We start from the raw sequence: 22,614 nt of genomic DNA, 5'->3' as shown, positions 1-22,614 counted from the left end.
TTTAGAAAACAACTAGATTTGCAACCTTTAACATGTTAGTGATATCTGGAGGTTACTGAGAGAATCCGAGTGACTCTTCCACTTGACAAACTGCTGTTATAAATAGAATTTCCCCTGATCCCAGAGCAGAGTGTCAACTTTACAGTATGATCCTGAATGCAATCAGCAAATTATGTTACAATTTGGATAAGAACCAGAAAGCTTTCTTTTTAAAGTTGAAAGAGTGAGGATTAGATCCAGGAGAATAAAACCAAAAGATTCCATGGTTTGAGCAAAAGATACTTTGCTCGAAAAGTTGGAGTTGGTCTACAATCTGCTGTTCATGTTCAAATGAATTCTAACACCCCGTGTGGGTGGCACAGTGACACAGTGGTTAGCGCTGCTGCCTCACAGCGCCTGAGACCCAGGTTCAATTCCTGACTCAGGTGACTGACTGTGTGGAGTTTGCATGTTCTCCCTGTGTCTGCGTGGGTTTCCTCCCACAGTCCAAAGATGTGCGGGTCAGGTGAATTGGGCATGCTAAATTGCCCGTAGTGTTAGGTAAGGGGTGGATTTGGGGGTGTGGGTGGGTTGCGCTTTGGCAGGTCGGTGTGGACTTGTTGGATCGAAGGGCCTGTTTCCACACTGTAAGTAATCTAAACCTCGCGCTGATGTTTGGTAAACATGGACAATTGATTGTGATTAATGACCACACAGTCCACATCAAAAAGCATTTATTATCAAGACAAAGATTATGATTCCAACAATTGCTCAGTAACTCTCACACCCAGATATTAATGGCACACTGGATCATCAGATCATATTACGCTTCAAAAGCAATTACTATGCTTCCCTTTTGCTCAGCCAATCTTGAAACAGAAACGTTGTAAAATCACAAATATAATCTCTTTATTCAAGAAATGAGGGAAACTGAAGGAAGGAAACTGTATGTCAATTGGCTTGCCATCTGCCATGGGGATGGTGTTAGAACTTGTCATTAAGGAATTTATGACTGGACACTTAGAAAAACTCAAATAAATGGGAAGAGTAACAATCGATTTGTGAAAGAGTGATCATGTTTAAACAATTCATTGGAGTTCTTTCAAGGAGGGAATTACACTGTGGATAAACTGAGGTCAGTAATCATGCAGTCCTTGAATTTCCAGAAGGCATTTGATAAAGTGCCACATTAAAGGTTATTGTGCAAAATAGGAGCATAGTAATTGACAGTATGGAAAGAAGACTGGCTGGCTGGCAGAAAACATGACATGGAGAAGCCGGTGTTGGACTGGGCTGGACAAAATTAAAACCCAGGTTATTGTCCAGCATGTGATGAGTGATGCCCTGCACGGGTCTATTCTGGGTCTCAAGTTTTTACAGTGTACATCGATGACTTTGAGGAGAGGAGAAAAATCATGGCATTTAAATTCTCAGAAAGCACCATGATAGGTAGGAAGGTATGTTGTGAAGAAGGCAGAAAGCAGTTGCAAATGGAGGTGGGTTGGATGAGGAGGTAAATATTTGGCTGGTGGGATATTACTTGAGAAAAAGGTAAGTCAGTTGCTTTGACGGTAAAAATAAAAAAAAAAGCAGACTGTTACTTAAATGGAGAACAGCTTCAGAATTTTGAGTTGCAAAGCAATCTAGGTTTCTGGCGCAAAAGTCACTAAAGTTGATGATGAGGTACAGCACATAATCAAGAAGGCTGATTGAATGCTATCCTTGATCACAAGAGGAATTTTAATTTTTTTTGATTTGATTTATTGCTATCCCATGTATGTAAGTACAGTGAAAAGTTTTGTTTTGTGAGCAGTACAGGCAGGTCATAACATATATGGGCATACAGGTAATAGCGTGTTTACACAGAGCAAGACATTCAGGGTTACAGCTGCATAGAAGGTGAACCAAATATGATCAACATTAGATCTGACATTAGAGAGGTCCTTTCAACAGTCTCATAGCAGCAGCGAAGGAGCTGTTCTTGCACCTGTTGGCAAGTGGGTTTAAGCTCCTGCATTTTCTGCCTAATGGAAACTGTTAGAATAAAGTATTACCAGAGTAGGAGAGGTCTGTGATGATATTGGCAGCCTTTCTCCGGCAATGAGAAGTGCAGATGGAATCTATGGATCAGAGATTGGCTTTTGTGATGCTCTGGGCTGTGTACACAACTTTCTGTAATTTCTTAAGGTGCAGGGCAGAGCAATTGCCGTAGCGAACTGCTATGCACCCAGGAGAAAGTGAGGACAGCAGATGCTGGAGATCAGAGCTGAAAAATGTCTTGCTGGAAAAGCTGTTGGTTATCATCACTGCTAGCAAAGTGACGCTTTTAACACTTGCCACCTCAGCTCCATTGATGCAGGTAGGGATGTGTTGTCCTCCTTTCTTCTTGAAGTCAATGATCAGTTCTTTTATTACGCTTACATTAAGAGAGAGTAGTGAACCTCTGGAATTCTCTGCCCAAGGAGGCATTAGAGGCAGCTTCATTCAATAAATTCAAGACACAGTTGAATGGGTTTTTGCATGGTCGGGGAATTAAGGGTTCTGGGGATAATGCAGGTAGGAGGAGCTGAGATAATGATAGATCAGCTATGATCTGAATGAATGGTAGAGCAGGCTCAATGGGCCAAATGGCCTACTTCTGCTTCTATTACTATGAAACTATGAAGGTATTGTAAGCTTAAGGGACCGAGTAGAATAAAAATTATATTGTTTGCTTTTAAGGCTACTGTAACTTTGTTCCTAATAATGTTGGGACTGTTTTGCATTGGTATGGCTTGCGTTCATATTGGTTTGATGACTTTGGCATTGCGGAATGCCTTCGCAACTTTGTTTATAATAGTCTGGTCAGAGTTGTCTAACTTGTTTCAGGAGGAACTGGACAATATTTGTAAACATCACAAAATTATGTGGAACATAGGGCTATGCAGAGACATATCTATCATTCATCATGTCTTTACAAGATTGGAGGTGTTGATTAGGGTAATGACTAACAATTACACCATCGTTTCATGTAATTATTGCAATGCGAAATGCTGCTCTTGACTGGGAACGGCAGAGTGTTCTGTGAGAACTGTTCCAGGAACCTCTCCCAAGTTGCAACATAAAGAGGACTGAATAAAGATCAATTCTCCTGCTAAAGATGAAATTCAACTCTTCTCCCTGACACCTTTCCCCAGCAATTGGCACTGTGAGCAGGGTACTGCAACGGTCTGTTCCAGACTACATGAGTCCTAATTGGGTGAGTTTCTTTAGTATTATCACCCTTTAGTGACAGAGCAAACACTGTCGTCAATCCTGGCTGTAAGTTGCAGCATGAAATGGACAATGAAGGAGAAAGGAGTTGTACTGTGTTAGCCCACAATCAATAGGTCTAGTCTGCAACAGGGAGATGTTCAACCCCACAGCAGGACACAAAGAGAAGTATAAGACCATGGTAGCAGGAAAGAGTCCAGAAGGGATCATGTCGAAGGATAAAGGTAAAATAATATTATGTCCAGAAGGGTCATAGGTACAAAGTGCATAAGATTGCAATCAGAAGCTGATCAGGGAGATGATCAGGACGGGGTGTGATTAGCCACCCTGATACCAGACCAGAAAGCTTCATGGAAGGGACAAGGAATTGTGAGATGGCAGTTGTAATTCTCACAGCCCTCATTAGAAATATGGCCAGTGAGAGACAGGAACTGTGAGGGTGGCAGCTCTCAGATGTGAGAGTTTAAAGTCGAAAGGCTGGACAGTGGTCACAGTCAGGGAGGCACTCAGTACCTTGTTCTACTCAGAGGGCAGTGAGGGCAATGACATTGACTGAACTGGATTAGAGGACAAGGCGTATGTGTATCAACAAAGGGACTGGAATGGGTGGGGTGACCTACCACCCTATGAACCAGAAAGACCCGCAACTATAGCCCTCTCTAGGCTGCAATTAAAAACTTGGAGTGACAGACAGGGGAATCCACAGGAACCTTTTACCCCAGCAGAGAGGCAAGTGCTATTGAATGAATTGACCAATGGTTAAAGCTAATTGGAACACCATTAAGCTGCCGAGTTTGCTAAGGGATTGATAAAAAGAAATGAGAAACAAAGAAGATAAGGCCTTAAATTATTTATTACTTTGAGCTCACATGTCATGAAATAGAAATTCTTTGGTTAGCAGATATTTATCACAGCTGAGAATGGTTCAGAATGTGAAACTATTATATGCTTCATTGTCTTGACAAGCAATGAATAAACCAAAATTAAAAACTGAGATTGGAAGAAAGTAAGAAATGTTCATGAATGAAAGAGAGAGAGAGACAGAGAGAGAGAGAGAAGGACAGACAGTTTTTCGTGCAGTGATTCCTGAACTAAATGTTAACTCTTTGTGTTTTAGTTTGTGTACACATTTGATTGTTGGTTGTTAAATGTTGCCTTGCGTAATGTGCGTTGTCTTTCCTGGAACTCGAGATCTGGGAAAACATTGAGTTTAGTTTGCATTTTGGGAATGTACATGTAATTGAAAATGCGTGTATCAGTGTGGAATATGGAGGTTAATATCATGACGAACGAGCAGTGCTCATGTAAAAGACTTGCTATGAAGTGTTGATTTATAATTTATTCCTTAAAGCATGATAAATATTTATCTCTTTGCATTGGTTACAGTTGATTAAAACTAATTGAAGAAGAAAACAATCAAGTCCAAAGACATAACTTATCTCCTCCTTCCTCAAAATAAGATACTATCTGTGTTGTGTTTAGTCTGAAGAAAATCCTGGAAAAATGTTTATTCTCATTTGTTCAAATTATCGTGTTATGAATTTCATTTTCCAGCCAAAATGAACTACTTTAACAAATGGGAGAGTGTTTAATTCCAGATAACATGTTTACTTTTCTTAAATCTTTATTGGGGTGAGTTATTCAAGTAATAAGGAAATTGGAATTTTGGAAATGCAATTTTCTTTGAAGAAAATTACCTTGTGGTATGTTCTAAAATCTGAGAAAAGTGGTATCAAAGAGTTAGAATAAAAGAGAGTACAGATAGTTCTCCTATAATGCCATAGTTTCATTGCAATGAAACCTTGCTTAACAGAAAGCTGATGAATAGAAATAATGGGTCTAGAGGAAAAGTGGGGTTAGGAGCAGATCAGCAAAAAATACCATTTAGCAGCCAAAAGCCTAATACAAAGTATAGCACAGCCTGAGTGAAGTTTGAAGTCATATTTATTAATGAAACAGAAGTAAATTTAACCCATTACATTGAAGAAATATTGTTAATGCAGTGGTGGAGGGTCATCACCATCATCACCACCTTCAGGTGCAGTTATGGTTGGAGAAGTAGATGGTTGTGGTTGATTGTCTTCTGACTGTTTCTAGAGGGTTGGTTTAAAAGAAGACATCCAGTTTTTGCTGCATTTTCCTTTTTATTTTGTCTTGAAGAAGCTGGTCATAGGGTGCCAGATGATATTTTATTGAACAAACTGCTCCCCTGCTGTCTCCTGCATTGTAACTGCGGTCCTCAAAGTGCTGCAACTGCCTCTCAATTTCCTTCAAGATTGAAGACAAGAGAGAAGTGGAAAGCTCTCGTGCTGCTGCTTCCTGGGTTTCGTCTTGTTCATCTCCAGCTTCCACTCCCCCTCAGCGACAACATGTTGTCGGTCAGCTGTAGAGGTCTTCAATTGCAATTTTATTACCATGATGCTTCTTGCTAAAACTCTTGTCACTATGCCTTTCCATTTTTTGCAATAAAAAAGGATAATCTGGGAGTAGATTGTGTGATATGCAGGTACAAGAACAAATTAGAAAGGCAAATGGTATGTGTAAAGATAATGCAGTTTTGCAGGAATTATACAGGGCTTACACAGGAATTGTACAAGAATATTCTTGTCTCAGAGGGAGAGAAATGAATAATCATTAGTTTAATTTTTGAGGTGAAGCTGCTCAATGTATAATACTGTACCTCGCACATGCTCTGACAGCAGCTGGCATCAGCGCACATGCAGAACGAAGTGCGCAAAACGATTGCTGCTGCAATTGCCCTATTGCAAACAGAGATGAGCCTTCTTGAAAAATACCATTCCCTAATTGTTCAGCGACGTTATAGCCAAGTCACGCTGCCAAAGCACACATTAAACGAGAACTACCTGCTGAACGTAATAAAGAAGATAGGCATTTCCTTCTTAATTAATTCAAACAAACGCTCTTATTTCTGTACAGGAGCAAGAAAGGCTTTTGATATAATTACAATTGGGATTTTATGCTCTGCCCTCTTATATTTAACAGTAATCCACAATTAATTATCCATCAATGGTTAATCAGAGGCTTTTTCCCAGGGTGGAAAGGGCAACTACAAGAGGGCACAGGTTCAAAGTGTGAGGTGAAACATTTGGGGAAGAAGTGCGGGGAAATTTAATTCAAAAAGTCCCATTCAGCAAAACAAATTGGTTTGATCTCCAGAAAATTAACCAGTGATGGAAGCACCAATTTATCTGACTATCAGATAGCGAGTTTAAAAATACTTTTGTTATTGAAGATAATCTTTACATTGATTATTAAACATTAACCGCTGAGTATTCCAAGCTCTCATTGTTAAAATTTTAAAACAAAACACAAACGTATCTGACTGTTTGCAAAGAAACCTTAACTTTCTTATAGGTCACACCATACAAAGATTAAATCTGTGAGCATGCAATTATATTCAACTGAAGCAACAGTTTTCAAAATTCTGGAATGTTCCTGCCAATATTAACATTGTTAGGATTTTTTGCAATTATTCTGCAAGGACAATAGTACAGTTTCTGTGGAAAATGTGTTTGATTCCCTGAGCCACTGCTTCTGCTTGCAGACTCCCTTAGCGGAAGACTTGGTGTCATTGCATGCCCATGTCCTCCACCTTGAGTCACCTTCACACATCCCCAGTAGCTCATGTGTAATTACTCTGTGACATCTGTCACCCAACTACACCCAGGGCAACCCCATTTTCTGCTTTTCTCCAATTTGTCCACAGAAAGAGATTTCTGTTGTTCTGGGGTTGATCAAATGGCCGAAGCATTGACATTTTGGTATCAGTATACAATTCTTTGGAGTTTGTTGTATTATCTGAGAAATGCGTGCAACCTTGAAGACAGCCAGTTGCCATCACAACACGTGAAGCTTGAGTGTAAAATGCCTCCATCTTACGCTTTCTACATACAGTTGGTAGAGTAATCCAAGATGGAGGATGGGCAAATATTGTAGCAGTAAGAGCTGCTCCTTTTTGAAGGTATTTTAGGTGTTGGTGGTGATTTCCTCAAATTCGAGGAACAGGAATATTGGTTTTATATGCTGTTGCATTATTTTGGAACTTTGGGGGAATAAAGATCAAAACAATGGCACTTTAAAACAGAGGAAGACAGACAAAGCAGAGACCACATGATCAGAGAAAGAAATCTACAATGCTATCTGACACAGCAGTGAATCTGCACAGCTACTGCCTTTGCTGTTTGAGTTCAAGTATCTCTGGGCATTGGAGTGCATCTAGGAAGAATTAACAAACAGCATAGCACACAGCTGATCTTGGAGAAACCTGTGTGGGAGAACTCACAGCATAGGAACAGGTTAGTGCATAGTTCTTCAGTGAAACCTTGCTGTAAATCTATGATTGTGAGTAAAGTGGGTTCTTTCTTGCTTATATTTTTTATCTAGATCTGTCGCTTGAATAAATTTTAAATTTATACACCATAAGTAATAAGATGGCTTGCACCAGTATTTTTTGAGAGCAATAAGACAATACTATCTTCTGCTCTGTAGATTGTGAAGGAGCAAAGATAGCCTTCAGTGAGTTTTATGCTCTTCATATCAGATGTGGGAGTTTAGGGAGAGTTTCCATGTTATTGATGATTATGTCTGCAGGCAGTGTCCTTGGTTGCAAATCCTATCATATCGCATGGATCTGTTGGAGCAGCAGTTGGAGGCAAAGAAATTTACCGGAGCTGGGGTATGATGGTAGTCAGTTTTAGGAAGGGAGAAAAACTGCAGATTCAGTCAGGTATATGGGTTAACTCCAGGAAAGGTAGGAGAGGGAGATAGAAAATGCAGAAGTCTCATGTGGCTATTCCCATCTCAAACAAGTATGCTGTTTGGAAAATGTAGGGGGTGAAAGACTCTCAGGGGAAGGTAGCATGAACAACCAAGTTTCTGGTACAAAAAATGGCTCTAATGTAATGAGGGGTACATCAGATTCCAAGCGATCGATTGTGATAGGGAACACTCTAGTCAGAGGCATAGACAGATGTTCCTGTGACTGGCAGCAAAAAATCAGAATGGTGTGTTGCCTCCCTGGAGCCAGGATCAAGGATGTCTCAGAGAGGGTGCAGAATGTTCTCAAAAGAGAGAGGGACCAGCAGGAGGTCATTGTATACATTGGAACTAATGACGTAGGAAGGGCAAAGGATGAGATTCTGAATGGAGAATATAGAAAGTTAGGCAGGAATTTAAAAAGGAGGTCCTCCAGGAAAGTAATATCTGGATTAATCTCAGTATTACAAGCTAGTGAGGATAGCAGTTGGAGAATAGAGCTGATGAATGTGTGGCTGAGGAGCTGGCGCAGGGGAGAAGGGTTCACATTTTTGGATCATTGGAATCTCTTTGTGGGTAGAAGTGACTTGTACAAGGATGGATTGCAACTGAATTGGAAGGAGACCATGGGGATTAGCGAAAACTGCTTGGGAGGATTTAAACTAGAAAGGAGGGTAATAGTGAGAAAAGAGATCAAACTGAGACTGGTACAGTTGGGAAAAGGAGCAAATTAAATAGTCACAGCAGGCAGGGACAAAGCAGAGAACAAGGTAGGACTGATGAATTAAACTGCATTTATTTCAATGCAAGAGGTTTAAAAGTGAAGGCAGATGAATTCAGGGCATGGTTAGGAACATGGGACATCCTACTGATTATGGTGATGTTATTCAAGGATGGACAGGACGGGCAGCTTAATGTTTCAGGATACAAATGCCATAGAAAGGATACAAAGGGAGGCAAGAGAAGACATGGAGTGGCATCTTGATAAGGGATAATACTACAGCTGTACTTGGGGAGGATATTCCTGGGAATACTTCCAGGGAAGATATTTGAGTGGAACTGAGAACTAAGAAAGGGATGATCATGTTATGGGGATTGTACTATAGACCTTGCAACAGTCAGCGGGAAATTGAGAAACAAATTTGCAAGGAGACCTTAGTTGTCTCTACCAAAAATAGGGTGGTTAATAATAACTTTCCAAACATAGACGAGGACTGCCATAGTGTTAAGGGTTTAGATGGAGAGGATTTTGTTCAGTGTGTACAAGATAATTTTCTGATTCAGTATGTGGATGTATCTACTAGAGAAAGTGCAAAACTTGACCTACTCTTGGGAAATAAGGCAGGGCAGGTGACTGAGGTGTCAGTAATGGAGCACTTTCGACCCAGCGACCACAATAGTGGTGGAAAAGGATAGACCAGATCAAAAAGTTAAAGATCTAAATAGGAAGAAATACAATTTTGATGGTATTAGGCAAGAACGTTCAAAAATTGATTTGAGGTGGAGGTTCAAATGTAAAGGGACGGCTGGAAAATGGGAAGCCTTCGGAAATGGGTTGACGAGAAATCAGAGACAGTACATTCCTTTTAAGATGAAAGGCAAAGCTGGTAGGTATAGGGAATGCTAAATGACTAGAAAAATTGAGGTTTTGTTTAAGAAAAAGAAGGAAGCATATCTCAGGTATAGACAGGGTAGATTTAGTGAATCCTGAGAAGAGTATAAAGGTAGTAGGAGTATACTTAAGAGGGAAATCAGGAGGGACATGAAATAGCTTTGGCAAATAGAGTTAAGGAGAATGCAAAGGGATTCTACAAATACATTAAGGACAAAAGGATAACTTGGCACCTGCACCAAAAGGCTTCATAATCTTTATACTTACCTTTAGAAACTGGTTGTGATTGGCAGAGCTGAAAATGTGTTGCTGGTTAAAGCGCAGCAGGTCAGGCAGCATCCAAGGAACAGGAAATTCGACGTTTCGGGCAAAAGCCCTTCATCAGGAATCAGAGGTCAATCATCTCAGTCCAAGAATATCACTGCAGATGTACCTCAGGGTAATATGTCATAAGGTAGTAGGCCTGGCCAATATCAGATTTTCTCTCCATCCAAAGTCAGTTATACATGATGACACTGTTCATGACTCCTCAGCCATTGACATTCAATGAGAACTGGACAATATCCAGACTCAGGCTGAAAATGAGCCAGTAACATTCGTGACACACATTTTCCAGGCAATGACCATATCCAATGGAAGTTTCTCATGATCTTCATTTCGTCGGATCCTGAACTACCCACAAAACCCAATAGTCAGCCAGAATGAGCCCTCCTCACACTCTCTCACTGATAAGACCCACAGTTCTCCAATGTCTCTGCCACCTGCACCTCATTCCCTCCTCATTCTTCCCTTTGATCTTGGCACCTGTCACATTGTCTTTTCTTTCCATTTACTTCCCTGTAATCAATGTTTACTGGTCCCGAGAGTTTGTGTTTCACTGCAATTCTAGTTTCATTTTTAGTGAGAGCTGAAATAATAGTGGCTCATCTGTAAATATCTTCCTTATCCCTGCCTCCATTTTGGTGCCTCATGTCACAGTCTCCAGTTCTCCAGCATGGCTTTCCTTTCTGGGGCATTTTGTGAAATTAAACTCCCTCAGGATTCTTCAATGAGAATATCAAATTTCGTCATAAATTGATACAAACTTTTTTTATATTGCAGACTTACAACATGCGATTGCAATGTGAACTTTCAATATGGGTGAACAAAGTAAAAGAAAATCTAATCTTCTCTTCTACAACCATCACTCCCACTTCACATTTCTGGTATTGATGGCTCTACTGCTCCTGATTCTGAATTTGTATGGCGTAATGGTATGTAGAATGGTATCATCAGTATGTCTTCAGGAAACTGATTATGTTCATCAAGGTTCAAGCTCATAGTATTTAAACATGGGATAGTTTGTCTCTCAGGACCAAGCGTTTCAATTGCCAAATACCATTTTAATTATTTTATATCCTGCCTCTTGAATCAAAGACTGAGGTTTCTCCCAGCTTGACTCCTGTGGGCATATATTTCCTCACTGCAGAGTGAGAATGTTCCAGACAAAGTTTGTGGGAAGATTTGTAGCTCGGGTGCTCGTTGTTGTGGTTCTGTTCGCCGAGCTGGGAGTTTTTGTTGCAAACGTTTCATCCACTTTCTAGGTGACATCTTCAGTGCTTGGGAGCCTCCTGTGAAGCGCTTCTGTGCTGATTCCTCCGGCATTTATACTGGTTTGAATCTGCCGCTTCCGGTTGTCAGTTACTGTCAGCTGCAGTGGCCGGTATATAGGGTCTAGGTCGATGTGTCTGTTGATAGAATTTGTGGATGAGTGCCATGCCTCTAGGAATTCCCTGGCTGTTCTCTGTTTGACCTGCCCTATAATAGTGGTGTTGTCCCAATCGAATTCGTGTTGTTTGTCATCTGAGTGTATGGCTACTAGGAATAGCTGGTTGTGTCGTTTCGTGGCTAGTTGGTGTTCATGGATGCGGGTTGTTAGCTGTCTTCCTGTTTGTCCTATGTAGTGTTTTGTGCAGTCCTTGCATGGGATTTTGTACACTACGTTGGTTTTGCTCATGCTGGGTATTGGGTCCTTTGTCCTGGTGAGTTGTTGTCTGAGGGTGGCTGTTGGTTTGTGTGCTGTTATGATTCCTAGTGGTCGCAACAGTCTGGCTGTCAGTTCAGAAATGCTCATGATGTATGGGAGTGTGGCCAGTCCTTTGGGTTGTGGCGTGTCCTCATTTCGTTGTCTTTCCCTAAGGCATCTGTTGATGAAATTGCGTGGGTATCCGTTTTTGGTGAATACCTTGTATAGGGGTTCTTCTTCCTCTTTTTGTAGTTCTGGTGTGCTGCAGTGTGTTGTGGCCCTTTTGAATAATGTCCTGATGCAACTTTGTTTGTGTGTGTTGGCGTGGTTGCTTTCATAGTTCAGGACTTGGTCTGTATGTGTGGCTTTCCTGTATACCTTCGTTGTGAATTCTCCGTTCTTTGTACCATCACGTCTAGGAATGGGAGCTGGTTGTCCTTTTCTTCCTCTCTCGTGAATCGGATTCCTGTGAGTGTGGCGTTGATGATCCGGTGTGTGTTCTCTATTTCAACATCACACTCACAGGAATCCGATTCACGAGAGAGGCTGAATATTTTCCATTTACCACCACTCCCTGTCTTCTATGGCCCAGCGAATTCTGTATCCAGACAGACAGCTTTCCCTGAATCCCATGCCTCCCTACTTTCTGAATGAGCCTACCATGGGGAACCTTGTTTAAATTCACGTACACCACATCCACCGTTCTACCTTCAATGTATTTTGCCACATCCTCAAAGAATTCAATAAGGTTTGTAAGGCATGCTCCTCACAAAGCCATGCTGACGATCTTTAATCAAACTATGGTTTTCCAAGTAATCATAAATGCTGTCTCTCAGAATCCTCTCCAATACTTTGCCCACCACTGACTGTAAGATTGACTGATGTGTAATTCCCAAGATTATCCCTATTCCTTTTCTTGAACAAGGGAATAACATTTGCCACCCTCGAATCATCAGACACTTCTCCAGTGGACAGTGAGGATGGAAAGATCATTGCCAAAGACGCCGAAATCTCTTCCCTCACTTCCTGTAGTAACCTAGAGTATATCCATCTGGCCCAGGGGATTTATCTGTCCTGATATTTCCCAAAATTTTCAGCACATCCTCTTTCTTAACATGAACCTGTTCTAGCTTATCCGTCTGTTTCACACTGTTCTCAGAAATGTCAAGAACCCTCTCAGTCATGAATACTGAAGCAAAGTATTCATTAAGGACCTCTCCTACCTTCTCTGACTCCAGGTGCAAGCTCCCTCCACTATCCCTGATCGACTCTATCCTCATGCTGATCATCCTCTTGTTCCTCACATAAGTGTAGAACACCTTAGAGTTTTCCTTAATCCTACCCACTAAAGCTTTTTCATACTCCCTTCTAGCTCTGCTAGGTTCATTCTTCTCTTCCTTCCTGGCTGCCTTGTAACCCTCCATAGCCCTGTCTTATCCTTGTCTCCTCAACCTTAAGTAAGCTTCCTCCTTCCTCTTGACTAGATGTTCCACATCCCTCGTCACCCAAGGTTGTTTCAACCTACCATCTCGTCCTTGCCTCATTGGGACAAATCTGTCCAGCTCTATCAGCAAGTTCTTCCAAAACAAACTCCAACTTAGTGTTGTGCATTTTCCTGAGAACATCCAGTTCCAATTTAGGTGCCCCATGTTCCTGCCTAAGAGGATTGTCATGCCACCTCCCCCAATTAGAATTAGCAAATAGGTTACAATTGGGTATAACCAGCGACAAAAGGAAAGCTGAAATTGTACTGTCTGCTCCTATCCCTCTCCACGAGTATAGTAAAGGTCAGGCAATTGTGATCACTATCGCCAAAATGCTCTCCCACCGAAAGATCTGATACCTGGCATGGTTCATTGCCAAGTACCAAATCCAACATGGCCTCCACTCCAGTTCGCCCAATTTACACATTGCATCAGGAACCCTTCCTGGACAAACCTGACAAAAACTGCTCTATCCAAACTATTTGAACTAAGTAGGTTCTAATCAATATTAAGAATGTTAAAGTCACCCATGACAACAATCCTGAAACTTCTGCACATTTCTAAAGTCTGCCTCCTAATCTGCTCCTCCGTGTCTCTGTTGCTATTGGGAAGTGACTGTTCCTTTCCTGTTTCTGACTTGCACCCTACTGACTCTGTAGACAAACCCTCCTCGATGACCTTCCTTTCTGTAGCTATGATACTATTCCTGATTAGCAATGCCACTCCTCCACCTCTTTTACCTTCCCCCCTCCCATTTCTTATGAACATCTTAATCCTGGATTATCCAACAACCATTCCTGCCCTGTAATATGCTAATCTCTATAATGGCCATAACATTATAGTTCTAAGTACTGATCCAAGCTCTGAATTTGTCACCCTTATTCCTTACATTTCTTGCATTAAGATAGACACACGTCAACCCAGCATACTGACTGCACCTTTGCCTTCTCAAGCGCCTATACTTCCTCACAGATTCTCTGCACACTGCACCTGACTGTTCTCTACCTACTCCATCATCTGATCCATAGCTACAGTTCCCAACCTCCTGTCAATCTCATGTAAACCCTCCCAAAGAGCACTAGCAAACCTCCCATCTAGAATATTGGTGCCCCTCCAGTTCAGGTGCAACCCATCCTTATTGTGCAGGTCCCACCTTCCCCAGAAGGTATCCCAATTACCCACACGTCTGATGCCCTCCCTCTTACACTAGGCCTGCAGCCACACATGTTCATCTGTACTCGCTCTCTGTTCCTAGCTGAACTAGCCATTGGCACAGGTAGCAATCCTGAGATTACTACTCTGCTCGCCCTGCCTTTTACCTTCCAACCTAACTCTCTATATTCCCTTTTCAGGTCCTCCTCCCTACATTGGGTACCGATGTGTACCACAGCTTCAAGTGGCTGTCCCTCCTCCTTAAGAATCCTGAAGACTCAAACTGAGACATCCCTGACCCTGGCACCCGGGAGGCAACATACCATCTGGGAGTCTCACTTGCAACCACAGAATCTCCTGTATGTTCCTCTCAGGATTGAATTTCCTATCACTGTCACTCTCCTATTCTCTCCACTTCCCTTCTGAGCCACAGAGCCAGGCTCAGTGCCAGAGACCCGACCACTGCGGCTTTCCCCTGGTAGCTCAATCCCCCCTCTAACAGCATCCAAAATTGTATACTTATTATTGAGGGGAAGGGCCACAGGGGCTCCCTGCACTCTCTTCCCATTCCCTTTCCCCTCTCCCGATGGCCCCCCCAGCTACTTTTATCCTGTATCTTAGGTGTGACTACCTCCCTTTCGCCCCTCCCTATCACCCCCTCAGCCTCCCAAATGATCCGAAGTTCATCCAGCTTGAGCTCTAGTTCCTTACTGCGGTCAGTGAGGAGCTGGGGTTGGATGCACTTCTTGCAGGTGAAGTCAGCAGAGAAACCAATGGTAACCCTTCCCTTCCACATCCTGCAAGAGGAGCATGCAACTGCCCGAGCCTCCATCCCCTCTGCTCTAAATTACCAAGAGAGATTGAATAAATGGGAAAAAAAATCAAAAAAGCCTTACCTTACCAAGCCTCCATACGTGGGTTGATTTTTTTTGGTGAGAGGAGGAGAACAGGTGGGAGACACTACATGTGTACTGTCTTGGGTTTAGCCAAAGTCCGAATATATCAGTCCATGCGCCCAGCAATCCCCGTGTCCCTGTCTGCTCCTGTTGAGCCTTCACTCTGTCTATTCACGGGATAAGTCATTAAGAGCAAATTTATCTTCCCGGCAGCTGCCTGGTCCTCACTCTCACTGCTCCTGCTGATGCTGCAAATGGAGGTCTTTCTCCTGAGGTCATTCACCTCTTCTCCACCCTCTTGGGTGTCATGTTTCATCTATGGTAAACTATTCCCTCTGTGCTGTACTCTTTGTTTTGTAGTGAAAGATCTCCCCTTCTCCCAATTTCTACCCATCACAGGATGAAATTCTTGCCAGAAACTAAATTTTGCCTCATGCACTAATGCATATTCACCTGCCATTTCTGCCACTCTTCTCACTTCTCTTCATTCACATGCATTCTTATCATCTCTGGATGTGAGTTTTTAAACTCCTCCAGCAGAATAATCGCTTTTAGAACCTTATCGGTCTTATCTATTTTCAAGACCTGCACATATCAATAAACACACAAATGTAGATCCTATCTGCCTTCCCTTGTAAAAAAAGAACCGGAAATGGCATCACCCAGCTTAAGAAACCAAGACCTATAAATAGAGAGGGGAGACATACCATCAGCGCTTCCCCGGAGACTCTCACTGATCATATTACCAAATATGGTGATGAAACATCTGAAAACAAACCTTGCACCTCAGTGAACTAACTTACATACTTATGTGCAATTCTTTTGAATTCAACATAAATCTGACTTGGTTCTTTCTTTATGTTTCTGAACCACTGTCTAGACACTTTTTGTACCAATTCATAAGCACTTCAAATAGCCTGTTTGATATCTGCATAATCTCTTTACCACTCATCTGACAGCACTGCAAATACCTCAATAGCTCTACCTACAGCTTAGTCTGAACGAGCATTACCCACAAGTTCTCCGAACACTCCGTCTGCCTAGCCAGTTTGTCAAATGAAATAAAAATGGCTCCGACATCTTTCTCATCAAAACGTGGCAATGTTTTAACATATTTCTATAAATCACCACCTTCTCTCTTCATCTCCATTCTGTTAGTTTGACTTTCCTGACTAATTTACAACTTCTGAAGTTCAAATTCTCTGTCCCTTTCTCTTCTTCTTTCTTCTCTCTCTCTCTCTCTCTTTGCTCATCTAAGAACCTTATCTCCCTTTCTTTTCCCTCTGTCTCTTTCTGTCTTCTCCATCTTTCTCTTTCTTCTCTTGGCTTTTCTTCTCCTTTCTTTATCTTCTCACTTTATTTGCCTCAATTGCAATTTACATTTTTTTCTAACTCTCGTGCACTTATCTGTTTCTTTGATACACCTAAGAGCTTGCCCACTCCATTACAATTTCAGCTTTCCTTTTGTCCCTGGTTAGACCCAATTCTAACCTATTTGCTAATTCTAAAAATATGTCCTCCCTTTGTTTTTCTACACTTTCTTGGCAAATTTGGGAAGCATCTTCAAACCCTTTGAGCAATCTTAAAAGCATTTCTCTCACAACAAGTAACCAAAGTTAAACAATCTTTATCATCTGTCTTTTATATAAAGATATAGGACACTAGTTGGCAAGTGTTTAAATCTGCTGGAATATTTTGTACCCTAAATCTGTTCGAATCTGTGTAAATCCCAGACAAGCAATCAAACTGTTACGACACAGTGACCCCCTCTGTTAACAAAACCAAACACCCAGAAAAGCTCACTTCATCTTGTAATCTTTTAAAATACGAGTGGCAGAGAACTCTCCAATTCCACTATTTAACGAAAATAACATCAATTTATTTTTTAAACTCTAAAAGTGAACATGAAACAACAACTATTCACAACTCTAAACCTCCCTTGTCTTAACTGTTTATTACCTGCCTCCAACTCCCCAACAATATGCTGTTCCAATAAGACGCTTATTAAAATTACACCAACTTAATGTCAAAACCACACTGTCACTGTTATCTTCTGTCACTTCAATCTTCCAGCTACTGAATTCCCTGGGTCATTTTCTTTCCTTTTATTACAAGTATGTTCCATATGAAAAGATACCTTTGATTGAGAATGTTTCCTCATTTCTTGGATCTCTTTCAATGACAGTTGCTCTCTCTTCCTTATGATATCCTATAGAATGCTGAGCTGGACAATTTTTCAGATGTTCGACCTCCTCACCTGTGACTTGAATTATGTATATGGCAGCAAAGGGAAGGTAAGTGCTCAGCACATTCTCCTTCAATATGTCAGGGAAGTGAAACATTTAACTGACCAGCATAGCTTGATATGAGTTCAATATTGGCAATGTTCAAGGAGAGATAAAGTTACATGTAGAATTGAAAAGGTCGTGTCTGGATACCTATAGAATTCATAAGTGGAGCCAGTGGATGTGGTTTATTTGGCCTTTCAGAAGGTTTTTGACAGAGATTAGCATGTAAAATGAGAACACATTGGATTAGGGGTAGTGCATTGAGATAGATAGATAGAAACTGGTTGGCAGGCTGGAAACAAAGAGTAGGAATAAATGGGACTTTTTCTGAATAGCAGACAATGGAGTAACTCAGTGCTGGGTTCCAGCTGTTCACAGATGAGGGAAATAAATGCAATATCGCCAAGGTGGCAATGACACAAAGCTGATTAGGAAGGTGAGTTGTGAGGAGGGTGAGAGATGCTTCACTTTGATTTGGACAAGATGAAGGAATGGGCAAATGTGTGGCAGACGTGGTGTATTGTGGATAACTGTGAAGTTATCCACTTCGGGAGCAAAACTATGAAGGCATGTTGTTATCTGAATGGCCTTAAGTTGAGAGAGGGGGATGTGCAATGAAACCTAGGAATCGTAGGAACATAGGAATTGGGTGTCCTCATGTATCGGTTGCTGAGGGTAAGTATGTAGGTGCAGTAGCCAGTAAAATTGCAAATGATATTGGTCTTCATAGCTCAATGAATTGCAGGTATGTCATGCTGCAATTATACAGTACATTGGTGAGACCACACCTGGACTTTTGTGAACAGTTTTAGTCTCCTTAGCTGAGGAAGCGATAGAGGAGTGCAGTGAAGTCTGTGCAAGCTGCTTCCTGGGATGGCAGGACTGACATATGAGGAGATTGAATTGTTTAGGATTATATTCACTGGAGTTCAGAACAATGAGGTGGATCTCATGGAAACCTTTAACATTCTAACTGGACTATACAGGGCAGGTGCAGGTGCAGGAAGGATGACATTGTTGATGGAGTCCAGATCACAGTCTATGGATGTGGGCAAACCATTTAGGATAATGATGAAATGTTTCTTCACCTGGAGAATGGTTAATAAAATATTACTAAAACAAAATCGTAAAATGCAACATTTAACTTTTTAACTCTCGTTTGTCTTACAACCTTGTACCGAAGCTTTTTTTGGACTTGTTTTTGAAGATGTGTGGGATGATGTTCAAATAATGACTCAAATTGGTGAGTAGCAAAAACAGCTTGTTTATTCAGCAATCACAGCACAGGGCAGCAACAGAATCCCAAAATACAGTCCTTACAAGAGCCCCTTTATACACAGTTCTTACAAATGGTAAAATCTCATTTTTATAGTGTTATATTTTTGTCTATATTACACAAAGCTTTGAAGGGCTTTGGTGCTGGGAGACAGGAGATGGTTTAAAACATGCTAACTGCTGGCTACTAATGAAGGGCTTTTGCCCGAAACGTTGATTTTGCTGCTCCTCGGATGCTGCCTGAACTGCTGTGCTCTTCCAGCACCACTAATCCAAAATCTGGTTTCCAGCATCTGCAGTCATTGTATTTCCCTACTTCTGATGGGATGTCCATCCAGTCTACTTGCCTAATTAGGAGATGTTACCCTTTTGTCTATTAAATTAGCAAGTGTCTATTAAATTAGCAAGCCTCTTTGCATATAAGTTAGAAATCATAATAAAACAAATTAAACTGATTACTGCAGCTGGGTTGTGAGATTTATTTAGTTTTGGCGGTATGAGTTGCATTCATCATGCAATTTCATGCAAGGGCTGTTTAGTCAGTTAAGTTTCTTAAAAGGACAATGGCACATTTCAAAGGTATTTAACAGGTCCAGGAGATGGTTCAGGACTATTCAGGTCCAGGAGATGGTTGGTAAGAGCTGATTAATATTATTTTGATTTATGGAGACTTGTTGGGGATGATATTGTTCTGTATGCTGAGGTAAACACTGCTTGTAGCAGGGGCTGACAAGGTGTGGGAATACAGTGATGGGTTTGAAACGGATTGATTGTAAATTTGAATCCAATAGAACCGCGGTTTTATGAATAAATGAATGAATGAGACTGTGTTATATTAAATAATGGGTTAGGAAAGGGTTATGAATGAATGAATGGGAACGGGGTATTAATGAATATTGCGAGTCGGTGAGTGAATATCTCATAACACAATATATCACAGATGGCAACATATATGGTGACATTATACACTTTTCACTATACTATACGTGAGTACGTGACAAAAAAAATCTAAAATCGAAAAACAATCTAAATCTGAAAGAACACTAGTGCAATGTATAAAACAGGAAAACCTTTATGAATATATAAAAAGGAAGAGTGTAGCTGGTCCCTTGCTAGCAAAGACTGAGGAGTGAATAGTGGGGAGCACAAAAATAATGGAGCCAGTAAATCAATATTTTACTTCAATTTTCACAGTGAAGGACACAAGGACCATCCTAATAGTAATAGGTAATGCAGAGGCGATAGGAAGGGAGGAGCTTAGACTGATCATCATCACTAGGGGAAAACATACTGAGCAAACTATTGGAATTAAAGGAGGCAAGTTCCCAGGGCCTGATGACCGACATCCCAAGGTCTTCAAGGAAGTGGCAACAGAGATTAACGATCCATTGTTTACAAAACTCCAAAATTTCCTGGACGTGGGAAAGATTTCTGTGGATTGGAAGAATGCTAATATAACACCTTCATTCAGAAGGCGAGGGAAGCTGAGGAATAGAAAGACAATCTATTATGTAAATACAGTGAAACTTTAAAGTGCTTTAGTGCAGCGGGATCTGGGTGTCCTTGTAAATGAATCGCAGTAAACTAGTATGCAAGTTTAGCAGATAATAAGACAAATGGAATCTTGGCATTTATTGGTAAAAAGTCAAGAGTGTGGTGCTGGAAAAGCACAGCAGGTCAGGCAGCTTCAGAGGAGCAAGAAAATCGATGTTTTGGACATAAGCCCTTCATCAGGAAGGAGGCCGCCTCATTCCTGGTGAAGGGCTTATGCTCGAAATATCACTTCTCCTGCTCCTCGGATGCCGCCTGACCTACTGTGCTTTTCTAGCACCACACTCTCAACACTGGTCTCTTGCAGCTGCAGTCCTCACTTTCTCCCATTTATTGGTAAAGACAAGGAATGTGCAAGCAGGGAAGTGTTGCAGCAACTGGAGAAGGCATTAGAGAACTCAGACCTAGAATAGTGAGTCCAATTTCTGTCCCCTCACTTGAGGAATGATGTAATGGATGTAGGAAACATTTCAGAGGAGATTCACTAGATTGATTCCAGAAATGAGGGGTTTGGTATCATGGGTATGGATTGAGCAGTTTGGGCCTATACTATTTGGACTGAATAAGAGTGAAATGAGATCTAATTGACGTATGTAAGTTGCTGAAGGGAACTGACACCCTCACAGGAGTATGCTGGTCTTGAATTACAGTCAACATGCCTTTAAAAGACTCCTACATATCGGATATGGATCTACCTTCAAATCTCTGTCCCCAATCCAATTTTTGCAGTTCCTGCCGAATACCTTCTTCCAGTTGAGCACTTTCACCCAAGTCCAGTCTTATCCATTTTCATAACTATCTTAAAACTTACGGGATAATAATTACTTTTCCCAAGATGCTCCCTCAGTGAAACTTTGATCACCTGCTCAGGCTCATTCCCCAATACAAGGTCTAACAGCCACTTCTCTGGTGGGACAGCTTCATATTTAATGATGGGATGGCATCAGTGTTGGTTTGGGGTGGTCAAAGTTAGAAACCACCCAACACCAGATTATAGTCTAACAGGTTTATTTGGAAGCACTAGCTTTCGGAGCACTGCTCCTTCATCAGGTAGCTGATCCTTCCAAGTAAACCTGTTTGACTATAGCCTGGTGTTGTGTGATTTATAACTTCGTGTTTAATGTTGATCTCACTGTCTGTGCACCTTCTCTGTAGCTGTAACATTGTATTCCTTGCTCTGTCCTATTACCCTGATGCAGTTTGTATGGTATTATCTGCCCGTACTGCACACTAAACAAAACACTTCACTGCACCTAGGTTCCTCTGACAACAATAAATCGATTCAAATATTGGCTCAAGCAACCCTCCTGGATGTACCGACCAATTCTGTCCTATCTAAGCTTCTGGAACTAAGGGAATTCCAGTCAAAATTGGGAAAATTAAATCACCAACTACCACAACTCTATTGTTCTCACATCTTTCCATGATCTGCTTACATATCTGTTGTGGTTCTGTTCGCCGAGCTGGGAGTTTTTGTTGCAAACGTTTCGTCCCCTTTCTAGGTAACATCTTCAGTGCTTGGGAGCCTCCTGTGAAGCGCTTCTGTGCTGATTCCTCCGGCATTTATACTGGTTTGAATCTGCCTCTTCTGGTTGTCAGTTGCTATCCGCTGCGGTGGCTGGTATATAGGGTCTCGGTCGATGTATCTGTTGATAGAATTTGTGGATGAGTGCCATGCCTCTAGGAATTCCCTGGCTGTTCTCTGTTTGGCCGGCCCTATAATAGTGGTGTTGTCCCAATCGAATTTGTGTTGTTTGTCATCTGAATGTATGGCTACTAGGGATAGCTGGTCGTGTCGTTTCGTGGCTAGTTGGTGTTCATGGATGCGGGTTGTTAGCTGTCTTCCTGTTTGTCCTATGTAGTGTTTTGTGCAGTCCTTGCATGGGATTTTGAATACTACGTTGGTTTTTCTCATGCTGGGTATCGGGTCCTTTGTCCTGGTGAGTTGTTGTCTGAGAGTGGCTGTTGGTTTGTGTGCTGTTATGAGTCCTAGTGGTCGCAGCAGTCTGGCTGTCAGTTCAGAAATGCTCATGATGTATGGGAGTGTGGCCAGTCCTTTGGGTTGTGGCATGTCCTCATTTCGTTGTCTTTCCTTAAGGCATCCTTGACTACCTCCCAGTCAAGACTTCCACGACCATCTTTAGCTGCAATGCAGCTCTCCTTGATGAGGCGAGGAAACAGGATGAGCTACCGTGAAGCCATCGTAATTTGAATCCATGACTTTGTGCTTCTCGTTCAGGCATGCAACCAGTAAAGAATGAGCCAAGAATTGGCAGCAAGCGACAATTATTTAATTTAGGAGGCAGCATTAGGTTTGCTTGTTGCTAAATCAGAAGCAATCCTG

General features: G+C 41.6%; 1 protein-coding gene across 3 annotated transcripts in view; it reads left to right on the top strand.

Moving 5' to 3' along the window:
* Nucleotides 1–3,047: 3,047 nt before the first annotated feature.
* The window catches only part of LOC132821106 (NXPE family member 3-like), a 152,018-nt gene continuing 132,451 nt past the window's right edge, over nucleotides 3,048–22,614 (top strand). The window contains exons 1-3 of one of the 3 annotated variants that reach the window (XM_060833645.1): nucleotides 3,048–3,217; nucleotides 10,721–10,872; nucleotides 17,372–17,450. The gene's annotated coding sequence lies outside the window, so the exon portion shown is untranslated. The remainder of the gene's footprint in view (nucleotides 3,218–10,720; nucleotides 10,873–17,371; nucleotides 17,451–22,614) is intronic. The other 2 variants (XM_060833648.1, XM_060833650.1) reach the window with 2 other exon arrangements.

Source organism: Hemiscyllium ocellatum, chromosome 12 (genome assembly GCF_020745735.1).
Source record: "Hemiscyllium ocellatum isolate sHemOce1 chromosome 12, sHemOce1.pat.X.cur, whole genome shotgun sequence".
In the NCBI taxonomy this organism is placed as follows: Eukaryota; Metazoa; Chordata; class Chondrichthyes; order Orectolobiformes; family Hemiscylliidae; genus Hemiscyllium; species Hemiscyllium ocellatum.
Note: the sequence above shows the minus strand (reverse complement) of the source record. Positions and strands in the feature narration are given on the sequence as shown.